This window comes from Nematolebias whitei, chromosome 19 (genome assembly GCF_014905685.2).
Source record: "Nematolebias whitei isolate Nwh7 chromosome 19, NemWhi1, whole genome shotgun sequence".
In the NCBI taxonomy this organism is placed as follows: domain Eukaryota; kingdom Metazoa; phylum Chordata; class Actinopteri; order Cyprinodontiformes; family Rivulidae; genus Nematolebias; species Nematolebias whitei.
The window spans coordinates 23806353-23816525 of record NC_056516.1 but is presented as its reverse complement, the minus strand read 5'-3'; positions in this window follow the sequence as shown (position 1 = coordinate 23816525).

The window sequence follows — 10173 nt, the reverse complement described above, 5'->3', positions numbered from 1 at the left end:
CCCTGTGATGGACTTGCGACCTGTCCAGGGTGTACCCCGCCCCTCACACAGTGATTGCTGAACATGGGTACCGGCGACCCCTGTGACCCAAAATGGAAGAAGCTGGTAAAAGATAATGGATGGATGGATGGATGTATTGCACCCTCTAAATGCTCAGTGTAACACGTGTCTGAGTTACATTTTCCCCACTGACAATGTTTAAAGATTTTTTCCTGATGATTTTTCACAAAATCCCTCTGACAAAAACAGGGAGCACCGGCCTTGCAGCCCATGCATTAGACCGGCCAACTGGGAAATGTCCCGGTCCTCCCGATTAGCCACTCCAGGACCGACAGGAATCCATTTCGGTTCTAATTAGCTTGCCAATCTGGTCACAACTAAACTCTACTTTTTCATACTGAGCATTCAAAGAACTATCCACAACAGGTAGGATATTAATTGCTTATAACCGTTCCACACAAGCCCAGCTATAATGGTCCTATAACTATAGCTTTAATTGTTATCGACATGAAAACTGAAGAACCCATAACTGTGTCAACACGTACGCAACACGCTAGGCGGCCTGCAGAGACCCAAGAAGGTCGAGGAAAGTCAACCCAAACATGTTAATGGAGGGTTGTTGTTTTCATGCTGTGCTTATGTTTTTCTTTTTCAATGATTTAACAATTCATGTGGTATGTGTTGATTAGAAAGCCACAAAAAGTCCCGGTATGCAGATTCATTGACCTTTGAACGGAGCCAAAGTAGACGTTTCCTGCTGGTTTCCAACTTTGTGCCAAATGAAGCTCAGCATCCACCTCACAGCCAGAGAGAAAATGATCTACCCTGCTAATAAGTATACCATAGAAAATTAAATTATTTAAAAAAAAAATGCTTTTTTAATTTTTTAATGGATTCCCCATTGAGGCACAGTGCTACGAGGTTTTTGAAGACAAATAATTGATGATCTTCCCATCAATCTGGTTTCAGAAAACAACACAGCACGACTGCTTTGTTGAAGGTTTTTTATGATCTTATTGAAGCACTGGATGCTAAGGATTGTTGTGCTGCACTTTACTTATACCTGTCTAAAGCTTTTGACACTGTGGACCATGACATCTTATGTCATAAGCTCTCAGAAATTGTTTTCTCAGATCACACCACTGGTTGGTTCTCTAGCTATCTCTCAGATCGGAGACATTGTGTTCAACATGATGGTATTTCTTCCAGCTATCTAACTGTCAACAATGGTGTACCACAAGGCTCAGTCTTAGGACCCATCATCTTCACAATCTACATAAGTAATGTAGATCACATCATTCCTGATGCATCCTTACATTTATATGCTGACGACACAGTTGTTTATTGTTGAGCTAAAACAGTTGCTAAGGTTTTCCAGCTTGTACAGTCTGAATTCAACATCATCCAGTCAGATTTGTTTAATCTCAAACTTGTGCTAAATGCTGATAACACCAAACGAATGTTGTTTTCAAACAGGAAGTTGGTCCCAGCAGCCCTTCCTTCTATTTTATCTATGAATGGTGTTCCTATTGAGTTTGTCAATTATTATAAATACTTGGGTATCTTGGTCAATTCACATCTCTCTTTTAAGCCTCATGTTGCAAACTTGATAAAGAAACTAAAAGTAAAACTGGGTTTTTCTTTTAGAAATAGATCCTGTCTAACTCTGAATGCTAGGAAACACCTTGTAACTGTGACTTTCCTTCCCTCCATTGACTACGGTGACATTTACATGAATGCCCATACAAGCACCCTGCAGATGTTGGATGCTGCCTATCATGGTGCTCAAAGATTCATAACTGGTTGTAACTACCGTACCCATCACTGCACCTGTATTCACTGGTTAACTGGTCATCATTAACTTCACGTAGACTCTCTCACTGGTACATTTTCATCTTTAAATCACTTCTTGGTCTGTTGCCTTCATACATCTCCTCCTACATGTCACTCATGAGTGCAGTTACAGCGTGCGCTCTCAGGACATTATTACCTGCAGTGTTCCCTCAGTGAGGTCTGAACTATAGGTAAAAGGGCCTTCTCCTACTCCGCTCCTGTTTCATCTTGCAAAAAGACTTGAAGCTCTCGACCTTGACCTAAGTGGCTTCAAACATCTGTTAAGTTAATGGCAAAAACCATTGCAGTCATGTTCCTGTTTTTAGTTTCTACATCGCTTTATAATGTAGCTGTTTTTGCTTCGTTTTTAATTATTTTTATAACAATTTCTTTTATTTACTTTTCATTTTATATGCTTTTTTATGATTATTGTTGTGTGTACCTCATCTGTGTTCTTTGTTAAAATCAGGTCTCTCTTGTAAATGAGTCATCGAGGCTCAATGAGACTAACCTGTACAAATAAAGGTTGAATGAATGATGAACAGATTAACCCTATCGAAGGGAATGGTGCCTTCATGGCTGTAACTCCAGTTCCAGTAAGGTCTTTAGACAGACTCTTTTACACCTCGCCGAGGAGCTGGAACTGATGTAACAGTGCAACGCGCACACTAACACACACACACGTGCGCGCTCAGCTGTCCTCTCTTTGATGAGTGTGTTATCTAACAAGCCACAACAGCGATATTTCTGTGCACGAGGAAACGAGCGCCTTTGAGTCTCGGCCTTGTGAGCACACATGCCATTCGTGCTGCCAGCAGCAACAGCTGTGTATGTGTGTGTGCGTCTGCCATGCCAGTTTTCAGAACAAATTTTAGATTTTTATGCACACCAGCTGTCTAAAGATAAATTGTTTAAGCAGAGTAACTGGAAAAAACAGATAAAAATCCCTCGTGTGAGTGTGACGTAAAATCACCTGTGAAGTGTTAATAAGATTTGACAAACCTGTGTAAGTGTGTGAGAGGAAGGCCAGTGGCGCACACACAGAAAAGTCTGCTGAACTTTGGATGACGCACATCCTGATGCCTGATGCCTTCGCTCAGTCACATCTGAAGTTTGTGGTCGTAGCTTTAAGTCTGTATGGTGATTTCCAGCGTTCATGTTGCAGCCGTCTGAACCAGCTGCTGTTTCACACTCAGACATCTGCAACATGACTTCATATTGACTGGTTCCTGTTGGCAAACATAATACCTGAACGTTTTCTAGTTATTAACCTTACAAACATGTAACAAGGCCAGTTTTATAGACGAAGGGATGTGCCACAGTTAAAACTATAAAACATGGTTCCTTACGTTTTGCTTCAAAACACTTAAATATTGCTTTAATCCCGAAAGTAGCATTCAGAATCTCCCACCACCTTGAGTTTTAGTCGTGTCCAGCGTATGTGTTGGGGATGATGAGTTGTAGATGTTCATTTATTCGTAAAATCTATTCAGTGGTTGATGCAATATTTTGCTAACAGACAAACAAACATGTACAGACTCAGGCGATTTGCCACGTTTCGTTGCTTCGGCGATAACAAGGAACGTAGACAAGTTGAGAACAAAAGGAGACGTGTCGAGGCTAAATGAGACTATCTGCAGCAGATGAACTGTTTCTGAAAGTCATGTGTTTGAGAAACAGAGGGTGAAAAAACAAAAAGAGAAAACCCGAGAAGCCTCGTCCTTCAGGTCATCATCGACTCTACGACACGTTTTTTTCAGCTAACAGCTCCTTGAGAATCATGTTGTTAGCGCTAATGTCATATTTTATGTGTCAAACTGAGTTTCTTTGGTATTTTTCACAGATTCAGTTAAATACGAATGAACTAAATGTGTCTTTGTGGCAAAGATCTGTTTTCAAACCGGCTCTTTTTAAGTTAACTGGCATCGTTTGAGCTGACGAACCTTTGTGGGTCAGACGTAACTGGCTTAACGAACTAAAAACATTCCTCTGGAAATGGTCATGTACCGTTCTGAGAATTAGTGGACGAGCCTGAAGTGGAGTCTGTAACGGATTACAAGACAGTCTGGCTTCTTGGAAACATTTCAAAGAGGGTGAATCAGGACTTTTGCACAATAAATAAACTCCAGTTTCAGTAAAGTTATCTTCTCCATAAATAGAAATTAAATCTGTGTTTTTTTAATTGATGTAAAACACTAAAAAAACAGAAAAGCCACACGAGGGGAAACAAGTGGAGCTTCACATCATTTTCTCACATGCGGTGTAAAAGAATCAAACAAGTAGAATCTGATTTATTTATTCATATTGGAGCCGCTCTTTTCTTTGCTGCTAAAGTGTGTGGTGCCTTTTTATGGAGATTTCTGACCGTTTGACCTTCAGACGAATGAAAGGGTTGTGGATCACTGTGCATCTGGCAAAGGGCTGCAAAGCTCTCTTGGGTGTTTTAAACAAGTCAGTCCAACGGAAATAAAATCATCAGGTAGTTTAGATTTTGAATGACAACATTTTGTTTGACAGGTATGTCAGAGCAGCAGATGATTTGATGAGAAAGAAAAAACACTTAAAGAACCACAAATCTTCATCGTGGGATCTGAGGAAGATTCTTATAGCTCCAAAAATTAGGAAAACTTGCTCAGATCTGACCGGCTTAAGAAAGGTTTTTACAAGCAAAGCTCTGGGGATCGCAGGTGGAAATGTTTGGTCACACAGTCACGCCGGGTGTAGACAGTCTTGTGAAGAAGGTGGTGGTGAAAACAACCCGATTGGTGTCTCTGATTGTGCATCCTGCATCACATAAAAGGAGAGTTTAAGGAATTATGACTCATGTTTCTGAAAATAAACCAGCGGTTAACCTTCCATCAGAATAACACACACAAAAACAAAAGTCGTGAGAGCAATTCCGATTGAATATATGAATATTTGAGGAACGGACAAGTCAAAAGTCAGGTTTATCCGCAGATGAAATCTTGTGGGAGGATTTTAAATGAGCAACGCAAATAAGAAAACCAGCCAGCTTTCCACAGATGACGACCGAGCGGTCCAAAATGTCAGTACATTAGTTATTCATGACGGGAAAAAAAGATTATTGTCAAGGCAGGTAATCATCTAATTGTTCATTTTCTTCTGGAGTCAACCCCGTTCATGAAGGCCACTTAATGAACCCAAAATGGCTACAACTTGGTTCATAACTGGGCTCAGCTTTGGTGTGGTGGTAGCTGAGAGTCATCCTGAATGTGTTTCTTGAACTTGAACAGATTGCACAACATCTTTATTTAAAACTTGTGCATGCAAAGAAGCAGGTGATACGTGCTCCTCCAAGGAAGGATACTTGTGTGAATGTTTATTACGCATTCACACTATTGTGATCAATCCTGCAATGACTTTTGGTATTGGTGCAACTTTAGCTTTTTGAAATATTTAGCCTTTTCTGACATTTTTGTTCTCATTGAAAATGACTTGAGGTCATTTTACATCCTTCATATCTTTAGATCTGTTTCCAACCTTTTACTGCTCCTTTCACATTTTGTTCTGGTTCAGCTTCTTTAAACTTCCTTGTGCTAATTTAAACATTTTTAGCTACCTTCAGCTGGGTTTTTTCAGCTGTTTTGTGCTCCTTTCTGCTTTACTCTGCTAACTACATTTTTTTTGTGCTTCTAACTTATTTTGCTAATTAATTTCAGCTTGTTATGCCCCTTTCAACTTATTTCTGCAAGTTTCAGCGTTTTCTGTTATTTCAGCTACTATTTAGCTGTTTTTATACTAATTTTAGCATTTTCAGCTAAATCCACATTTTTGCATTAATTTTAACTTTTTTTCAGCCTAATTCAGCAAAAATGTGCTCTCTCCACTTCCTTCTGGTAACTTAAACTTAATTCTGCTTCTTTTTTTTTAGCTAATGTTCAGCTGTTTTTTTTTTTTTTTTTGGCTCATTTCTGCTTTTTCAGATAATTTCCACTTTTTTGTGCTAATTTCTGTTTCTTTCAGCCTGATTGGGCACAATTGGGCTCTCTTCACTACCTTCTGGTAACTCAAACTTCTTTCTGCCTTTTCAGCTACTTTTCAGCAATTTTTTCTAGTTTCAGCTTTTAGCTAATTTCTTAAATGCTTTGTGCTTATTTCTGCTTATTTTAACCTAATTCATGTTCTTTCTGCTTTGTTTCTGCTAAGTTAGTAAACTTAGGCTCTTTCTTCCATTTCAGCTACATTTCAGCATGTTTTTTTAGCTAATTTCAGCTGGGTTTTTTTAGCTAATTTCAGCTGTTTTTCAGCAAGTTCTTCAGCGGTAAGCATTCACACTGCATTTTTGCAGGAAATGCAATTTCTCTAGTTTTATTATAAAATCTGTGTTAAATCTTTTGAGTCTGAATTGAATTCACCTTTACCTGTCAGTGATTTTCACAGCACTTTTATTATATTAATGTTGTTTTTTACCATGTGGGAGGTAATGAGATTAAAAAGTGTCTGTTCTGTTTTCTACATGAATTCCAAATCGCAGAAGTTTCTTCAGATCTGATCAAACTGCTTTTCTGTGAGTTCGACATGAACATCAGTGTTTCATACAACTGATCACTTCACAAAGTGATCGTTTAACCTGAGGAGCTCTCTCTGCAGAACCTTGGTGTGAACGATGAGGGAGATTTTGTTGTTTTGTCCTCGTGTAGTGAAATTGGTTCAAATCTGCTGAAACAGGGTCAGGTTCAATTTATCATAACAGCTTCAGATGGTTCAGAGCAGTCATTTTCTATTTCAGGACAAGGGGAAGTCATTTCTTCTTCTTCTCCTAACTACATTTATCACAGAGATTCTCTGGTGTGATTTTTTCCTTCTTCTTTGAATAATGGGGTCTGTGGACGACTTTGAACTGAGTGAGATGAAGTAATGGGATGCGAATGAGTTTGCTCAGGTCCTGGTGCTCCCATCCTCTCACATATGTGTGTTTTTCACTTGATCTCCCATTTGGACTTAATTGCCTTCTTAACAGGACCTGCGTTGGAAACAGAAGCTAAGTCCCCTTCTTCATTTTTATTATTTTTAATTAGCTGCATGTGCTCGCAGTTTGCTTCAAGTTGTTATTTGGAGCTTCAGAATGTCGACGCTCACCATGCTGGTGTGGTCAGATTAACAGAAAGACTGATTCTCCAAATGAGGGATGAATTACAAACTCTAGCAGATTTGTTGTTGCCCCCCTGGGACGTATAGAAGCTCCAGGAACTAGCTTAATTACCAAGAGGTTCCCTGTGTCTGAATCTAATTTTAAGATCTCCCTGCCCGGTGGCAGTTCATATGTTCTCTTTTTTATCCAAATTAATGAGTTAAATCTAATAATCAATCTTTAATTGAAGATCTGGGGCACAACGAGAAAGAAAACAAGGTTAAGGAGAGATACATGCATCGTTTTTATGCAGCAGGTGCAGATAAGCCCCTCCCGTCCATCATCCCCCACTGGGCGTGACGTGTGCAGGATGGCTGCAGCCTGGACGGAGGCCATCACTTCAGATATTTGATCTCAGGTTTGCTAAAACAAACCTGGCTGTGATGCAGATATGAGGCTCACTAATGCCCACCGAGACGTCAGCAGCGTAACAGGAAACCTGATTATTTGTGTCTGATGTGGTGAAACCGTAGAAAGAGTGGACTGGATGATTCAGATTCAGGAGCGCTCTGCTGTGAGTGCACTCCACAGAGACATAAAGGATAGCAATCTCCAGCCGCAGAGGATTCAGAGGCATTTTTCTTCTAAACATTTGATGGAATCTGGGCCTTTTTTCACAAATAGTTCACAAGATGACTTTCCAATTTCAGATTTGAGTTAATTTGATAGATTCAATTTAGTTTATACGTTATATTTTAGCTATATCATGGGTTAGAGCCACACAAAATATAGCAGACCTCTCACGTATTACTAAATTATATTAAAGTTTCTTTTTTAATGTGTTAACCTTTATTTAACCAGGCAAATCCCACTGAGATTACAGATCTCTTTTTCAAGGACGGCCTGAGCCTGAAGGCAGCCAAACATGCATGTTGTTAGATTACAGGAGGAAACCGAAGCCCCGGAGAAAACCCACGTAAACGCGATAAGAACATGCAAACTCCACACAGAAAGACCCCAGGTCCAACCGGGGATTGAACCCGCTACTTTGTTGCTGTGAGGCAACAGTGCTAACCACTAATCCACTGTGCTGTTTAAACATTTATTGAATCCCGGCAACGTTTCAGTGACAATCCTGAATCAGACTGACCTAATAGTTTTTTATTTGCTAAATATCACAATGAGAACTGAGTGCAATAACTGTTTCTGCCAGCTCTTACCTCTAAACAGTGTTAGTTTTTTTTCTCACTTTATGATTACTTCAGTAAGTTACAATCAATATGCAATAAAAAGTGTTCCCTTTGAAGCCACTTACATTCATCTATTAAATATCTATACAATCATCTATTACAAAACACCCACAAGGGCATTCAGCTTGTGTTTATCTATTTATTTCACCTCTTGTTTCTACAGGTAACCTCTCTGAATGCCTGCGTCTTGTTCTCAGGAGAGTCCTGATTCAAGATAGAATACAAGAGCAACCATTAGTTTAAAGTCTTTTAGTGGACTTCAGCTGAACATCTGGAAAGAAAATGCCTTTTTGTTCGTATCAAGGAGAAAAATAATAAAAGACAGCGAGCGTAGGCGCTGCTTTGTTTGTTGTACTTACAGAATGATACATAGACTGGTAGAATGGCATGAATAGATTTATAATCAAACTATATAAATAATATACTGATGCAAGAGTCTATATATATGGACAGTGACGAGCAGAGTTCAATGAGGATGAATCAGTGCATTGTGATAAACACCATCCGACATTTAGACGAGACTAACAGGAGTGTTTATACAATGTCACCATATGAGCTGGAGAAAAAGTAGCAACAATCTGTTCATGTTAAATAAAAAGTGCAATTTATTTGTGTGAAGAAATCTGTTTTATTTTGATTTTGAAAATATGGTCAAAATGGTACACAAAAGAAACATTTCCATCCATTAAAAAAGGTTGTGCACACCAGCGTTTTAACAAAGCTGTTGCGTGATCACTCAGGATAAGTGCTGGGGATGAGTCTCAGTGACTACCACACACCACATTTTAGCTCAATACCTGTACAGGTGACTGGGTTATATTTTTTCTTTTTTATGGTCAACTAGACATGAATGCAAGATTGAATCAAGCTGATTTCCAAAGTTAATCAGTTGTAGTTGTACATGCAGTGGTTACTTTCTGACAGCTTCTTTATAATCCATCTTGTGCTTTATGAGATATTTACAAACAGACAAGCACAGGCACATACACGATTTTCCACATATTAGTGATTGATGTTTTTTGTGGATTTAGAAATAGGAAAAACTTCTTTGGAAAACAAAAAAAGTAGAACAAGACTGAGATATAACAAACGTGATTTAACACATGCAACTTTAGTGACTAGTGTATATCTTAGATCTTTTAGCGTACCGTTGGACGTTTGTTTAGCGCATATCTTAGTTTATCCTTATTTCTACAGTTCTAGAATTGCGCCGCTCAAGGTGGCTGCATGTTGGAGCAGCTCTGTTACTTTCATTCTGATATTTTGCTTTTGGAAACTTTAATTCCTCTTTTTCTGGATTTAAATCACATTTTTTGGATGATTGTTTCCTCTGGTATCAGATGCTGCAGCTGGAAGGATTTTTATTGAAACTTTTTTAGTTTTGGACATTTGTTATGATGCGTAACCATGGCAACAAGGCCGTTTTCTACAACCAACAGCAGCTGATCAACATCTCAAAAGCTCAAATAATATCTCAACTACAGCCCCAAATCTCAAATGAGTTGAAAAGGATGTTCTGTGGATGCATTCTCATCTACCTGCCAGCTGTGCTCAAGTGCCTGACCACTGAGACCCTGGAACTAGCAGGAAATACGGCTCATGACAGCGGAAGGGGGCAGCACGGTGGCGCAACTGGTAGAGCTGCTGCCTCTCAGCGAGCAGGTCCTTGATTCAAACCCCGGTCCAGGGGCCTTTCTGGGTGGAGTTTGCATGTTCTCTCCGTGCATGCGTGGGTTTTCTCCGGGTGCTCCGGTTTCCTCCCACAGACCAAAAACATGCATGTTAGGCTGATTGGTAACTCTAAATTGTCCCTAGGTGTGAGTGAGAGAGTGAATGGTTGTTTGTCTCGTTTGTCTCTATGTGTCCCTGTGATGGACTTGCGACCTGTCCAGGGTGTACCCCGCCCCTCACACAGTGATTGCTGGACATGGGCACCAGCGACCCCCGTGACCCAAAATGGAATAAGCGGGTAAAGATAATGGATGGATGGATGGATGT